Source organism: Lathyrus oleraceus, chromosome 5 (genome assembly GCF_024323335.1).
Source record: "Lathyrus oleraceus cultivar Zhongwan6 chromosome 5, CAAS_Psat_ZW6_1.0, whole genome shotgun sequence".
NCBI classification, from domain to species: Eukaryota; Viridiplantae; Streptophyta; class Magnoliopsida; order Fabales; family Fabaceae; genus Lathyrus; species Lathyrus oleraceus.
The window spans coordinates 384,701,559-384,715,544 of record NC_066583.1 but is presented as its reverse complement, the minus strand read 5'-3'; positions in this window follow the sequence as shown (position 1 = coordinate 384,715,544).

The window sequence follows — 13,986 nt, the reverse complement described above, 5'->3', positions numbered from 1 at the left end:
TAGTGCAATAAGGAAACCAGAGCTTTGTAGTTCGTGGAACTAAGACAGATGTTTTAGTTATTTTTAATGAACAATTTTAACGTTCATGTTCTATAATCAACTTGCGTATATGCTCGAGCATGGGAGCTTTAAGCATTTGTTTGTTTGTGATATAATGGATGCGCTTGGATCATACTCTAGCGTTTAAACATTACTTGTATGCTCATGCATAAAAGCTTAAGCTTTGTTCACGGTAGAACGGAAGTAACACGTCCTTTCTGAAAAGGTTTTAAAAGTAAATGATTTCCAAAGGAAAAAACAGAGTTTGATGAGGTGAGTTTACTTTTACTCTAAAAAGAAAGTCATGATTTGAATCATGCAAAGTATATGAATGGAATTGAATACAATGAGCAACTGGGTCATTCTTCTCGTACCCAAATATACTTAGAATAAGGATAGGAATGCTCCACTCTCACCCCTTATCCATTGCTTAAGGATCGTGGCGTACAATTCTAATCGTATTGTTAATGGTTTTTAAGTTTATCCATAAAAATGGTTTTATTCTTACTAAAAAAAGAAAAAAAGAAGTGTAATACCTCAAAATTTGCCCCCCTCATTCATGCATTCATTTTTAGGTCATTTAACATTTCATCATGTCAATCGGAATTAGATCCAAGAAGCTTGAATATCATCCAAGACACTTTGTGGGTCCTATCTGGGTGATCAGTCAACACAAGGGAATGGCTTGAGATATTTCCAACATGTTCAAATGGGGTCTATTCATTAGTCAAAACGTTAATCTTGAAGGAGCAAAAGTTTTTTCATGAGCTATCATTCTCGCTAGGCGAGCAGAATGGGTCGCCTAGCAAGTCCCAAGAAAAGCCACCAGAATCACCTACGCTCAGAGGAATTTCTTGAACTGTCATGCTCGCTAGGCGAAGCCCACGCGTTTTGAAAAAAAAACGAAAAAATAAAATAAAATAAATAAATAAATGAATAAATAAATAAAATATAACAGAAAAATATTGGACTTGGACCTCTCTCATTTGAGCCCACAAAGTCACAAAAATCAGGTTATAAATTCTAGACTTCCATCTCCCAAAAAAACCCTGGGAAAAAGATAGTGAGAGAAAAGCTAACAGAGTTCAGAGCAACCTCTAGAGACTGAAGGGAACTCATCTGCAAAGAGCCAATTCCATCTCATATAAACCCTCAGATTGCTTTGCAAACCCAACCGGGCAATTCAATTTCATTCGATCTCTCTAGTCAGGTTTGCCTTATTCCCATTACTTTATGCTTTTAATTTGAATACTCTGAATGTATGAGGTATTATGGGTGAATTTGATAACCTTTTGATGCATGTGTTTGGCAAGAGGTTTAGGCCTCTTACCCTTGGTTGCTTTTTGTGAGCTTTTTGTGAACTTTAATGGCATGATTCATGTGACTCTATTATTTGGTGCAACTCTTGATTGCACCCCATCTTGTTTCTCTAACCTGTTTGTTGAGTTATTTTTGTGAGGGCTGACATGACTCCTAAAAGGATAGCTTGCTGGGCATTCCACTTTATTTGTGGGATACCATTTGGAGATTTATTCTGATTACCTGTATTGACTTGCTTTCTTTGATGGTGCCAGCTCGAGAGATCTCTGGGTTTCTTATTTCTTTAGCTGTTATTACTTCGGATCTTTATCCGTGTGGTAGACCTCTTGATTCCTTTATCTTTCCCGCATTTTACCGCTTTCTTAGTTGGAAGACCTCGATAGAAGGTAATGTTTTCTTTTGTTTGTTTACTTTTGTGCCCAAAGACCTCCAAAAGGAGGCATCAGTGCTAAAGACCTCCACGAAGAGGCAATTGACGGATAAAAGGGATTAGTAATCAGTCCCCTGTTATTGAGTGCGTCGTTCTTTAAGCTCGCACTACGTGCTGATGCTTCAGAACAAAAGCCCAAGATCTTTTGTCCGGTCTGTAGCGGTGTATTCGTCACCATTGGAAATATTGATTAGATCCAAGGTAAATCATACAAAGTCGAGTCGCCACCGCACTTCTATTTATCCAAAGGAATGGTTAGAAAGCGAACAAAAACCTATAAAGTTTTACAAACAAAACTAGTAAAAGAGGGTCAGAGATCTGGGTAAGGGGGTTGGTTATGCAAAGGGAAGGTGTTAGGCACCCAATGCATCCTAGGTACTCCTAGGGAGCCCTTTTCACAACTTGTTGCATTGTTATTGTTTATGAAAGTTATTTTGTGCAAACATGATTGAAGAGATGAGAAAAGAATGTACAAGTTAGTTATTTTTGTGTTTGGATGGATGAAACTCATTGCCTACGTACCTTTTCATGAAAGATAAGGATCAAAACCTTGTAGTTCGGCTAAAGGATTTCAAAACATATGAGTGGTTTGATTTTAAACAAAAGCCTTAAGGTATTTCATTATCAAAGGGAGAAAACTCGACCTGAACAACCACAAGTCCACCATGTGAGAACAACTTCAACATGCTAGTGAGGGATTATGCCCTATAATAAGCATGGAAGTCTTACAATTCAATCACTAAGGACAAAAGGTGAGATTCACATCAACCACTAAGATAATTCAGATCTATGGCTAATGCATGAAAATTTGATTAAGAAGTGGACAAGGGCCACAAAAACAATTGAGTGGGTTGAATTAACCAATTAGAAGTATTCACAAAATGAAGTCAAAGTTGATTTAAAATTCAATTCAAAATGAGTATTGTGAAAAGAAGTTTGAAAATTAAAGGCATAAGGCCTAGGTTTCTAGTTTTGAAAACAAGTCAAATGTTTGCACAAAAGTTTTCTGGTTTGGGTTAAAGATGAAAATATGGATCAAGGTTAAGCAAAAAAGGTGGGTTAAGGGACAAAGCCACAAATAGGAGTTGCTTTCTCAAGATCATAGAGACGATCCAAGTAAGTTCCTTTAGAATTAGGCAACACAGGGCAAAAGCAATAAGCAAGTTCAAGAGAACAACAAAAACTGGAAATGGAGTGCCAATCAATGGTCTTACATCCAACTCCAAGAGCAAATGGGAAACAGATAGCCAATCAATGGTCTTACATCTAACTCCACAAACAAAATAGGAAACAAATAGCCAATCAATGGTCTTACATCTAACTCCACAAACAAAATAGGAAACAAATAGCCAATCAATGGTCTTACATCTGACTCCACAAAGGAAAACAAACAGGAAATGGATAGCCAATCAATGATCTTACATCCAACTCCTCAAAGCAAAACAAATAGGAAACAGATAGCCAATCAATGGTCTTACATCTGACTCCACAAACAAAATAGGAAACAGATAGCCAATCAATGGTCTTACATCTGACTCCACAAAGGAAAACAAACGGGAAATGGATAGCCAATCAATGGTCTTACATCCAACTCCTCAAAGTAAAACAAATAGGAAACAGAGAGCCAATCAATGGTCTTACATCTGACTCCACAAACAAAACAAATAGGAAACAGATAGCCAATCAATGGTCTTACATCTGACTCCACAAAGCAAAGCATGCAAATGCAAACACATGAAAGATACACAAATAAGCAAACAAGCAATCAAGTATCACACTCTATACACAAACAAGAGGCTCAGACAAATTGGTTGGGCTTTAGTCAAGGGGTCATATCAACCTCGACAAACAAGCCAAAACTGTAGGGGTGTTTTTGAGCTCTTAACCACTAATATTGAGAGTTAGGGTGAAGTTGATGAATAGGAAATGAGGATGTGACCTCATGCTCTTAACCCTGGCCTGGGTGAGCTTGAATCAAAGAAGGTGTGGGATTCCAGACTACATGGAGAAAGAGAGGTTACCTAAGTGGTAAACCAACCACAAGTAAAGCAAAGCTCAAGTAAGAGCTAAAAGCGACTAATGTACCTGTACAAAAGCCAAACAATCAGTAGGATATTCAGACAAACACCAACAGACAACAACAATGGTTTCCAATATGTACACAAAGCAAGTCCTAAAAGGCAATCACTCAAGTGAGTTCACCACTAAAGGACGTACAACACAATCAAAGTTAGTTAACCAAAGTAACTTGCATCTCAAGTAATGAGAGCACATCAATCATTATAGCTAATTGCTTGAACCTGAAATACAAAGCTCAAAAGGTGAGTACAAACCACTAGTGTAAAGACTAGGGTCAAAGGCAAAGCAAAAACTCAAAACAGAAGTCAAGATTTCACATGAAGCACATTTATTCAAGCATGAACATGTCCTAAAAAGGACCAAAGCCAAATCATAAGGTAAAGCCATCAACCAATCAAGATAAGGCAAAGGCAAACAAAGTGATCACAATTGGATATCAAACATAGAAAATCCACATTAAAACAGAAATGAATCCAATGATCATGAAAATTTTTATGTGCACAAAACATGTTAAACACAAGCATCATGCAAAAAATTGGAATCAGAAAAGCTCAATTGACATGTATATGAAAATGAACAAGAGCAACATCCAAATGTGTGACACAAATTGTCACACCTAAAGTTCAAGTGTCTAAAACAGAGATGGAATATGCTAAAAATGCCAAACTAAGCCTCAAAAATCATGTAACATGGCAGGAATCAGCATATCAAATTTCATGGCAATTGGACAATGTATGAGAATTTCACAATCAATTGAATGAAGCATGGTATTTTTTGCATATATGTTCAAACATACAATCTCAATTAAAAATCCAGAACCAATCAAATCACACAAATGACATCTAAAAATAAAAGACATCAATACAAATAAGTGAGAAAAAATTGGGAGCAATTTGGATTAATATGCTATTTTTATGATTTTTGCAAATTGAATGAAATAATATGGCAAAATATGAATAAAATGTATGAGAAAATATGGAGGGAAATAAAATGGTTTGATTAAATTTGAAAATATGCTGGAGGTGAGTGTTGAACTCAGGACAATGAAGTTAAATGAGACACATGAAAATTAAATCAGAAATTGTTGTGGCAAGGTGTTGAACGCAGGACCATGAGGTTAATAGAAGCGATAGCAAAAAATTAATTCACAAAGTAACATAACCAAGTATCGAACCAGGGAAACGATGGTTGCAAGCGCGTTTGGTATCAAAACGCTGCGTACCACTTAATGAAGCGGCACGCCAGTCAGCAAGTCAATGCATGCGTGGAATCAGTCAAAGAAGCGAGAGCCAATCATCTTGCCAACGGAAGCCACGCGAGCGCCAGCAGGGATCAAAACCCTAGCGCATGAACCAGGCGGCGGTTGGAAGCGTTTTCCACCGTCTTCTCCGGCCAACCAGGCGGAGAAGACCAAATTTTTTTTGCAGAAATCATCAACAGGCATATCAATCGAAAGCTCTCAACATGTATATTCATAAAATCAAATTATCTAAGCCTAAAACATCATACATCAAGCAGATCGAAGCAAAACATTCTTGACATTCAAAAGTTCAGATCCACATATCTCACTCAAATCTCAACCAAATTAAGATCTACTTGCATCAGAATTACCAGCACATTATGATCTATCTAATCATGGCAATGAATTGAAGAAACATGATGATCGAAATCAAACCTTCTTGGAGAGCAATGAACTGAAACAGCGTGTTCAAGACCTCAAAAGTGTTTAGATCTTCTCCTTTACTCTTGTTATGAAGCTTGATGTAGAAATGGATGCTTGCCACGACCTGGATCTTGCTGAATTTTAGAAAACCATGTTCATCTTCATGAGCTTGTGCAGCTTGTTTCTTCACCAAAACCTTCAATCCAAGCCTTGATTCTTCATCAGCAATGCTCAATGAATCAGAATATGCATGAATCTTGATGAATTGAATGAAGAAATTTCAGAAATGAAGAGAGAGAAAATTAAGAGGGAAAATGAAAGTTTGATCTAAAATGTGATCCCCCAAAATTCTGTTATGATTTAGGCTTTATACCACCTCCTAATCACTCTGAAAATTTGATTAAGCTTGTGTTAATTAAGATTAAGAGAAAATAAGGTGCATGACCAAAATTGGTAAGTGTGTGGTGCATGGAGAATTTGCACGTGAATAGTGCACATGCATGACCAAAACTTACTCAAAATTTTCCAATAAACACAATGGCAATGGTATTTTTCATGTATGATCAATAGAATTTAAATTCTCCATTTTCCCTCCAAAATACACATGCATGGGCAAATGATCATATGAATAAATTTCATGCAATACAATGATGGATTTGGAAAATATAGGTCACAAGGAGCATGTTTCAAAAAGAGGGACTCAATTTGGAGTTTTGAATAAAAAGTTATGGCATTTTGAAGTTCCAAGCACACTTTGGAATCATTGGATCATAACTCCTCAACCATTCATCAGATGATCATGATCTTGGACTTTTTGGAAATGGGAGAGAAAGATCTTCAACTTTCATGTTGACCAAAAATTCATTTGAAGCTTCTTTGATGTTGGAAAGTCAAGTTGAATGTGGACCAAAAACTTGCCATTTTTGGAAACTTGAAATTACAGGTCACTTTCCATTTTGGGAAACTTTTGATTTGACTTCAAAATCTTCAAGGTAGATGTTTGACATGATGAATAAGCCTTGTTTGAATATGAATGGGATGTCTTAGATCATTTCCCACACTTCAAAGCCTTCAAAGCCTTCAAGGCTATGGTGATGAATTTGAACTTCAAACACTTGGAGAATTTGCTCCAAAATGAACCTCTAGCTCATATAAGCTCAAGATAATAATGTGTAGTCCTCATACCAAGAAAATACCATCTGCTCTTGTACAATGGAATACCTTGAATTGCCTTGAACTGATGAATGCTTGGACTGCAAAACAAATGTTAAATGACATATTTTTGGTATTTTTGGTTAGTGATTAAAAAAGAAAAGCAATGATATACAATGCAAGCAATGCTTGGTGATCAAGAACCACTCACAAGAGACCCTAACCCAGGGGAAAGGAAGGCAAGGTGCTCAGAGATCCTTGAGGCTATGCAATGCAATGATATGGTGTCATGAGGGGTCTTAGGGACAAAATTGGGGTCTTACAGATGCCCCTATTTAAGATCATTCTAGCCGGAGAAATGAAGGTTAAAATCTTCGTCTCGACGCGGTAGAATGGGCTTAAATAACAATAATGAGACGAATTTTGGTCCCTGAGAGACCTCATGATGCAAATGTATGCATGCAAAACAAAATATCTCTGTGGGGATATATGTCCACAAAGAAGAAAAGAAAATCAGGAGAAATGAAAATCCATAGGAGTAATACACTCCCTGATGGAACAGAGACTCTAACGGGACTCTTGTGGGAATAAAAAAGAAAAAATACGTGAGCAGGACACGACTCAGAATTAGGGGAAAGAGAACTTGACATTGTGTGAGCAAGACACGACTTGAAACTGGAGACTTTACTAGGGAGAAAAAGACTCACAACTAGGGAAAGATTTCCAAAGGGATACAAATCCAATGGAAAGACACAAGCTGACTCAAAGATGCATGTGTTGGGCGATATGCCAACATAGCAAAGCTATCCACAGAGGATACTTCGGATGAAAATCCGGACTCGGGACCGGGGAAAGAGCTGACAAGACAACTCTGCCGGGGAAATGAATGTATTAGGGAATAACGCCAACACAACACAAGGCGAATCACAACAACTCCTCCGCTGGGGAAATCTAAAAAGACTTTCAAGGGGAAGCAAGAGAATGAGATGTTACCGGTTACTGGGTAACAAACTCAGGAAGAAAGAATATCTAAGATCGGTGTACGGGTGAGAGATATCGATCAACCAAATCATCCAAGGAAGACCTGAAAAAGGTATATTTCGACTCAGGAAAAATCTGACTCCTCAAGGGACCAAGGTCATAATAGGGAGCAGAAAGGAAGGAACACCAGGGATACCGGTTACTGGGTATATAATAGGTGACCGAACGAAGCGTGAATTGGTTTTTACTTCCAAAACACTCATCATCCGAAAGGAGGGCTTGAAAAAGCAAATTGACTTACAGGATGGACATTCGATTCTACAAAGAATACGAATCTTGCTCGACTGAAGAAAGACAACACTTCGACTGAAGAGCGCATGAGATATATTATCCATTACCGTCAGAACGTGGATAGTATACTCGCATGGAAGGAACACCAGGGATACCGGTTACTGGGTATATAATAGGTGACCAACCGAGACGTGAATTGGTTTTTACTTCCAAAACACTCATCATCCTGAAGAAACCTAGAAAAGCAGACTTGTTTATAGGATGGACATTCGATTCTACAAAGAATACGAACCTTACTCAACTAAAGAAAGACAAAACTTCGACTGAAGAGTGCATGAGATATATTATCCATTACCGTCAGAACATGGATAGTATACTCGCATGGAAGATTATCCACAACCTGTTACTAGGTTAATAAAGGATAAATCGACCGAAAAGAGAAACAATCGTTACCAACAACAACAAGGTAAACGAAAGATGACTCACGGGGGATAAATTGCAAGCATACGGCAATTATCCAAACAAAAATGGGGAAAATATCGACACCGAATATGGGATGAAGATAACCGCAAAGAGGGGATTACATCTACCGAATACTGGGTAGAAAACCACGGAAAAGGATATTCGATTCCAAAACAGGAAATACGAATCTTACTCAACTGGGAAAAGACCAAAAAGGCTTTGATAGAGAGTGCATGAGATATATTATCTATTACCGTCAGAATGTAGATAATATACTCGCATGGAAAATTATCCACAACCGGTTACTGGGTTAACAAAGGATAAATCATCCGAAAAGAAAGGCATCGAGATACCAAACTAGGTATATAATGATGGCCAATCAAAGGGGAAGTAACAAACATTACCGACAAACGGCAAATGAAAGAGAACCCGCTGGGGATAAATTTGCTTACTCAGAGCAATTATCCTAAAAAAGGAGGGAATATCAAAATCGAATACTGGATAATGATAACCAACAAGGAAGGGATTATATCTACCGAATACTGGGTAAAAAACCACAGAAAAGTAACCGTCATCGGTTGGGATGAACAACAAGGTTAACTCTGCAAGGGGAGAAAAATAGGGTTTACAACTACCGAAATATTGGGCAGAAGTCCACATATTCTGCTGAGGATAAAGATAGGGTTTACAACTACCGAACACTGGGTAGAAAACCGCAAAATCCACTGGGGATAAGATGAATGATTGCCGGTTACTGAGCAAATATTCATTTATACCACGGGGAAGCACAAACTCCGATGGGGAGAAAAACAACATAGGATTTACAACTACCGATTATTGGGTAGAAGACCACAAAATCCGCCAACAACCAGAACGAACCACAAAGGTTACCTATGCTAGGGGATGAAAGTAGGATTTACAACTACCGATTACTGGGTAGAAGACCAAAGAAATAGGACTTACAACTACCGGTTACTGGGTAGAAGCCAAAGAAATAGGACTTACAGCTACCGGTTACTGGGTAGAAGCCACAAAAATCCATTGAGGAAAAGTGAAAAACCATTGGTGACCTTATTGAGGAATACCAAAACAGTCACGAAAGCCAATTTAGGATCAAACCAAAAAGGCAAATTGAATCAAGACTCATCCTAATGAGGATATAACTCAATTAGGAAACTCCATCCCAATATATGTGTTGGGAGGAAACGAAAACAACCGTCATCCACGAGGATAGAACTCAGTGGGGAAATGGCAGGAAAGATGGACACTTTCTGCTTAAGGGGCTGACTCTATTTTGAAGGATCAGACACACCCATCTGCTTGGAAAGATGATATCCACCAACTAGCAGGAGACAGGAACAAAAGATACATGGCAAAAATGCAACACGAATATCTGAATGTTAATGATTATGCAATGTATATGCTTGGTTTATGTATGATGAATGCTGACAAACAGACATATCTAACATAAACAGGACCAGGAATCAAACGTCCGGTACTACTTCTCGAGAGAGAAAGCCAGAAGCTCTGATGGAGAGTATCCAATCTGCTGGAGATCTGAGATGCTAAGAAGCAAAGACTCTGCAGGAGAACTCAGAGATATCACGGAAATCACACAATCTCTGAATAATGGATCATCAAATCAATCCGATTTAAGGAGAAGAGGTCGTCGCACAGGCAAAACAACCACAACAACAATTCAAGCTGGGGAGATCCAGATACCAAAGAACAATAGTATCTCTGTTGGGGATAGATCAACATAGATCAAGCTCATCCTACCAACAACTCCGCTAGGGAAAAGAGTCCACTGCGCAGGCAGACACTGCTGAGGAGCACAGAATGCACGAGTAGAATTTTCCACACAAGCAAACTCTACTGAAGAAACTGTCAGCAACTCCACTGGGGACTTCCACTGACAACTCTACTGGGGAAAACCACTGAGAGTACATCCACTGGGGGATCAATCAGCAACTCTACTGAGGAATTCTACTGAGAGATCACTCAGCATCAGTCAACTTGGCTTCCATCAAGACTCTCATTGATGGGATCTCCACCTCTACTGGGAGCACAACCTCCATGCCGTAAACAAGAGAAAAAGGGGTTGCCCCTATTGAAGTGCGGACAGATGTACGATATCCATGTAAAGCAAAGGGCAGCATCTCGTGCCAATCTTTGTACGTGACAACCATCTTCTGAATAATCTTCTTGATATTCTTGTTAGCAGCTTCAACAGCCCCATTCATCTTGGGTCTGTAAGGAGAAGAATTATGATGTGCAATCTTGAACTCGCTACACAGCTCTTCCATCATCTTGTTGTTCAAGTTAGATCCATTATCAATAATGATCTTATCAGGCACACCATAACGGCATATGAGCTGATTCTTGATAAACTTCACGACCACCTGCCTGGTCACGTTCGCACACGATGCGGCTTCAACCCATTTGGTGAAGTAATCAATTGCTACGAGAATAAACATGTGTCCGTTGGACGCTTTCGGTTCAATCATGCCAATCATGTCAATTCCCCACATAGAGAAAGGCCATGGTGATGAAATCAAATTCAGAAGTGTCAGAGGAATATGAATCTTATCCGCATAAATCTGACACTTGTGGCATTTCTTCACATATTTACAGCAGTCAGACTCCATTGTCAGCCAATAGTAGCCTGCTCTCAACATCTTTCTAGCCATGGCATGTCCATTGGAATGAGTACCAAATGAACCCTCATGGACCTCAGTCATCAACAGGTCTGCTTCGTGTCTATCCACGCATCTGAGCAGAACCATGTCAAAATTTCTCTTGTAAAGCACTTCACCACTGAGGTAGAAACTGCCCGACAATCTTCTCAAAGTTTTCCTGTCTTTCACAGATGCCCCAGGTGGGTAGACCTGACTCTGGAGGAAACACTTGATGTCGTAATACCAAGGCTTGTCGTCTTGTACTTCTTCAACTACAAACACGTGAACTGGTCTATCCAAGCGCATCACGGTGATATTGGGAACTTCATTCCAATACTTGACCATAATCATTGAAGCAAGCGTAGCAAGAGCATCTGCCACCCGATTATCTTCTCGAGGAATATGATGAAAGTCAACTTCTGTAAAGAACGTTGAAATCCTCCTCGCATAATCTCGGTATGGAATAAGACCAGGCTGATTCGTTTCCCATTCACCTTTGATCTGATTGACAACAAGGGTCGAATCACCAAAAACATCGAGATGCTTGATCATGAGGTCAATGCATTCTTCCAATCCCATAATACAGGCCTCATACTCAGCCATATTATTCGTGCATTTGAAAGTTAGCCTTGCTGTAAAAGGAATATGTGTGCCCTGAGGAGTAATGATTACTGCCCCAATTCCATTTCCGTACTGATTTATAGCGCCATCGAATACCATACTGCATCGGGAACGAGGCTCTGGCCCTTCATCGATTGTAGGCTCGTCACAATCTTTTATCTTCAAATACAGAGTCTCCTCGTCTGGGAAGTCGTACTAAACATACTGATGATCTTCAATCGGCTGATGTGCCAAGTGGTCAGCCAAGATACTACCTTTAATCGCTTTCTGAGCTCGATACTCGATATGATACTCAGACAACAACATCTGCCAACGGGTAATCCTCCCAGTTAAAGCAGGCTTCTCAAAGATGTACTTGATTGGATCCATTCTGGATATTAACCAAGTTGTATGATTTATCATGTACTGGCGTAAACGCTTAGCGGACCAAGCCAAAGCACAACATGTCTTCTCAAGGATTGAGTATCGAGACTCACAATCAGTGAACTTTTTACTCAGGTAGTAGATAGCAGATTCTTTCTTTCCCGATTCGTCTTGCTGACCAAGGACACAACCCATGGAGTCTTCAGGAACAGTCAGATACATGATCAAAGGTCTTCCTTCTACAGGCGGAGACAAGATCGGAGGTTCAGACAGGTACTCTTTGATACTGTCGAAAGCTTTCTGGCAATCCTCGGTCCAATCATGAGACTGATCCTTCTGGAGGAGCTTGAATATCGGCACACATGTGGCAGTCATGTGGGATATAAATCTAGAAATATAGTTCAAGCGGCCAAGAAAACCTCGAACTTGCTTCTCAGTTTTGGGCGCAGGCATATCTTGTATTGCTTTGACCTTTGCAGGATCAACCTCAATACCTCTCTCGCTGACAATAAAGCCCAATAACTTGCCAGAACGGACTCCAAATGTACATTTGTTGGGATTCAGACGAAGCTTGAACTTCCTCAAACGCTGAAAAAGCTTCAACAAATGCTTAACATGTTCAACTTCCGTTCGTGACTTAGCAATCATGTCATCAAAATAGACCTCGATCTCCTTGTGCATCATATCATGAATCAAGGTAGTCATAGCTCGTTGATACGTGGCTCCGGCGTTCTTCAAACCGAAGGGCATCACTCGATAACAGAATGTTCCCCAAGGTGTGATGAATGTTGTCTTCTCCATATCCTCGGGTGCCATTTTGATCTGATTATATCCGGAAAATCCGTCCATAAAGGAGAAGATATTGAATTTAGCTGTATTGTCTACCAACATGTCAATGTGTGGTAGAGGGAAATCATCTTTCGGACTAGCTTTATTCAAATCACAGTAATCCACACACATTCGTACTTTTCCGTCTTTCTTATGCACGGGCACAATATTGGCCACCCATTGAAGATACGTAGAAGTCACCAGAAACCCCGCATCAATTTGCTTCTGCACTTCCTCTTTGATCTTCACTGCAATATCAGGATGAGTTCTTCTGAGCTTCTGCTTCACAGGCACGCACTCAGGCTTCAGAGGCAGGAAATGTTGCACAATATCTGTATCTAGACCTGGCATGTCTTCGTACGACCAAGCAAAGATATCGGAATATTCTCCCAGCAAACTGATCAACCCCTTCTTGACAGACTCTTCAAGGAGTGCCCCAATCTTCACCATTCGAACACAATCTTCAGACCCCAAGTTGACTATTTCCAGATTCTCAAGGTGCGGCTGAATGATCTTCTCTTCGTGCTCAAGAAGACGGGTAATCTCATCAGGAATCTCTTCAACATCATCTTCCTCTGCCTCGAATACAGGGAATTCAAAATTGGGAGATGGCGTTGGATCATTATGTTCAATGGGTTTAGATATCAACCTGCATAGTGATTTTGGATATAAAAGCTTTTTAGAAAACAAACAAAGCAATCATTATGCAGATGAAAAATTGCTTTTATGCTCTTTTTTTAGGGTTTTTTGTGATCACCAATTTCATGCAAAAAGCAAAAAGTGAAAACAATTGGAAAAACAAACATTTAACATGAATTTGTTGAATGAAAATATCATTGTATAAATGTTGCCAACAATGTCATCACTTCTCCTTTTGGCATGGGAGAAGGGTTTTTAAAACAAAGTGAATCATTACTTTGATCTATGAATGACTGTAGGAACATCTACAGCGACCCAATTGTTACAGATCCCTCCAGGGATGACAAAATTTGTCAGAATCCTCGGCATCCTCTTCCAAGACAGCAGCAGCTTCCTCGCTCGGAGCGGTGTGGATGAAACCTCCACTCTTGAACAACCCT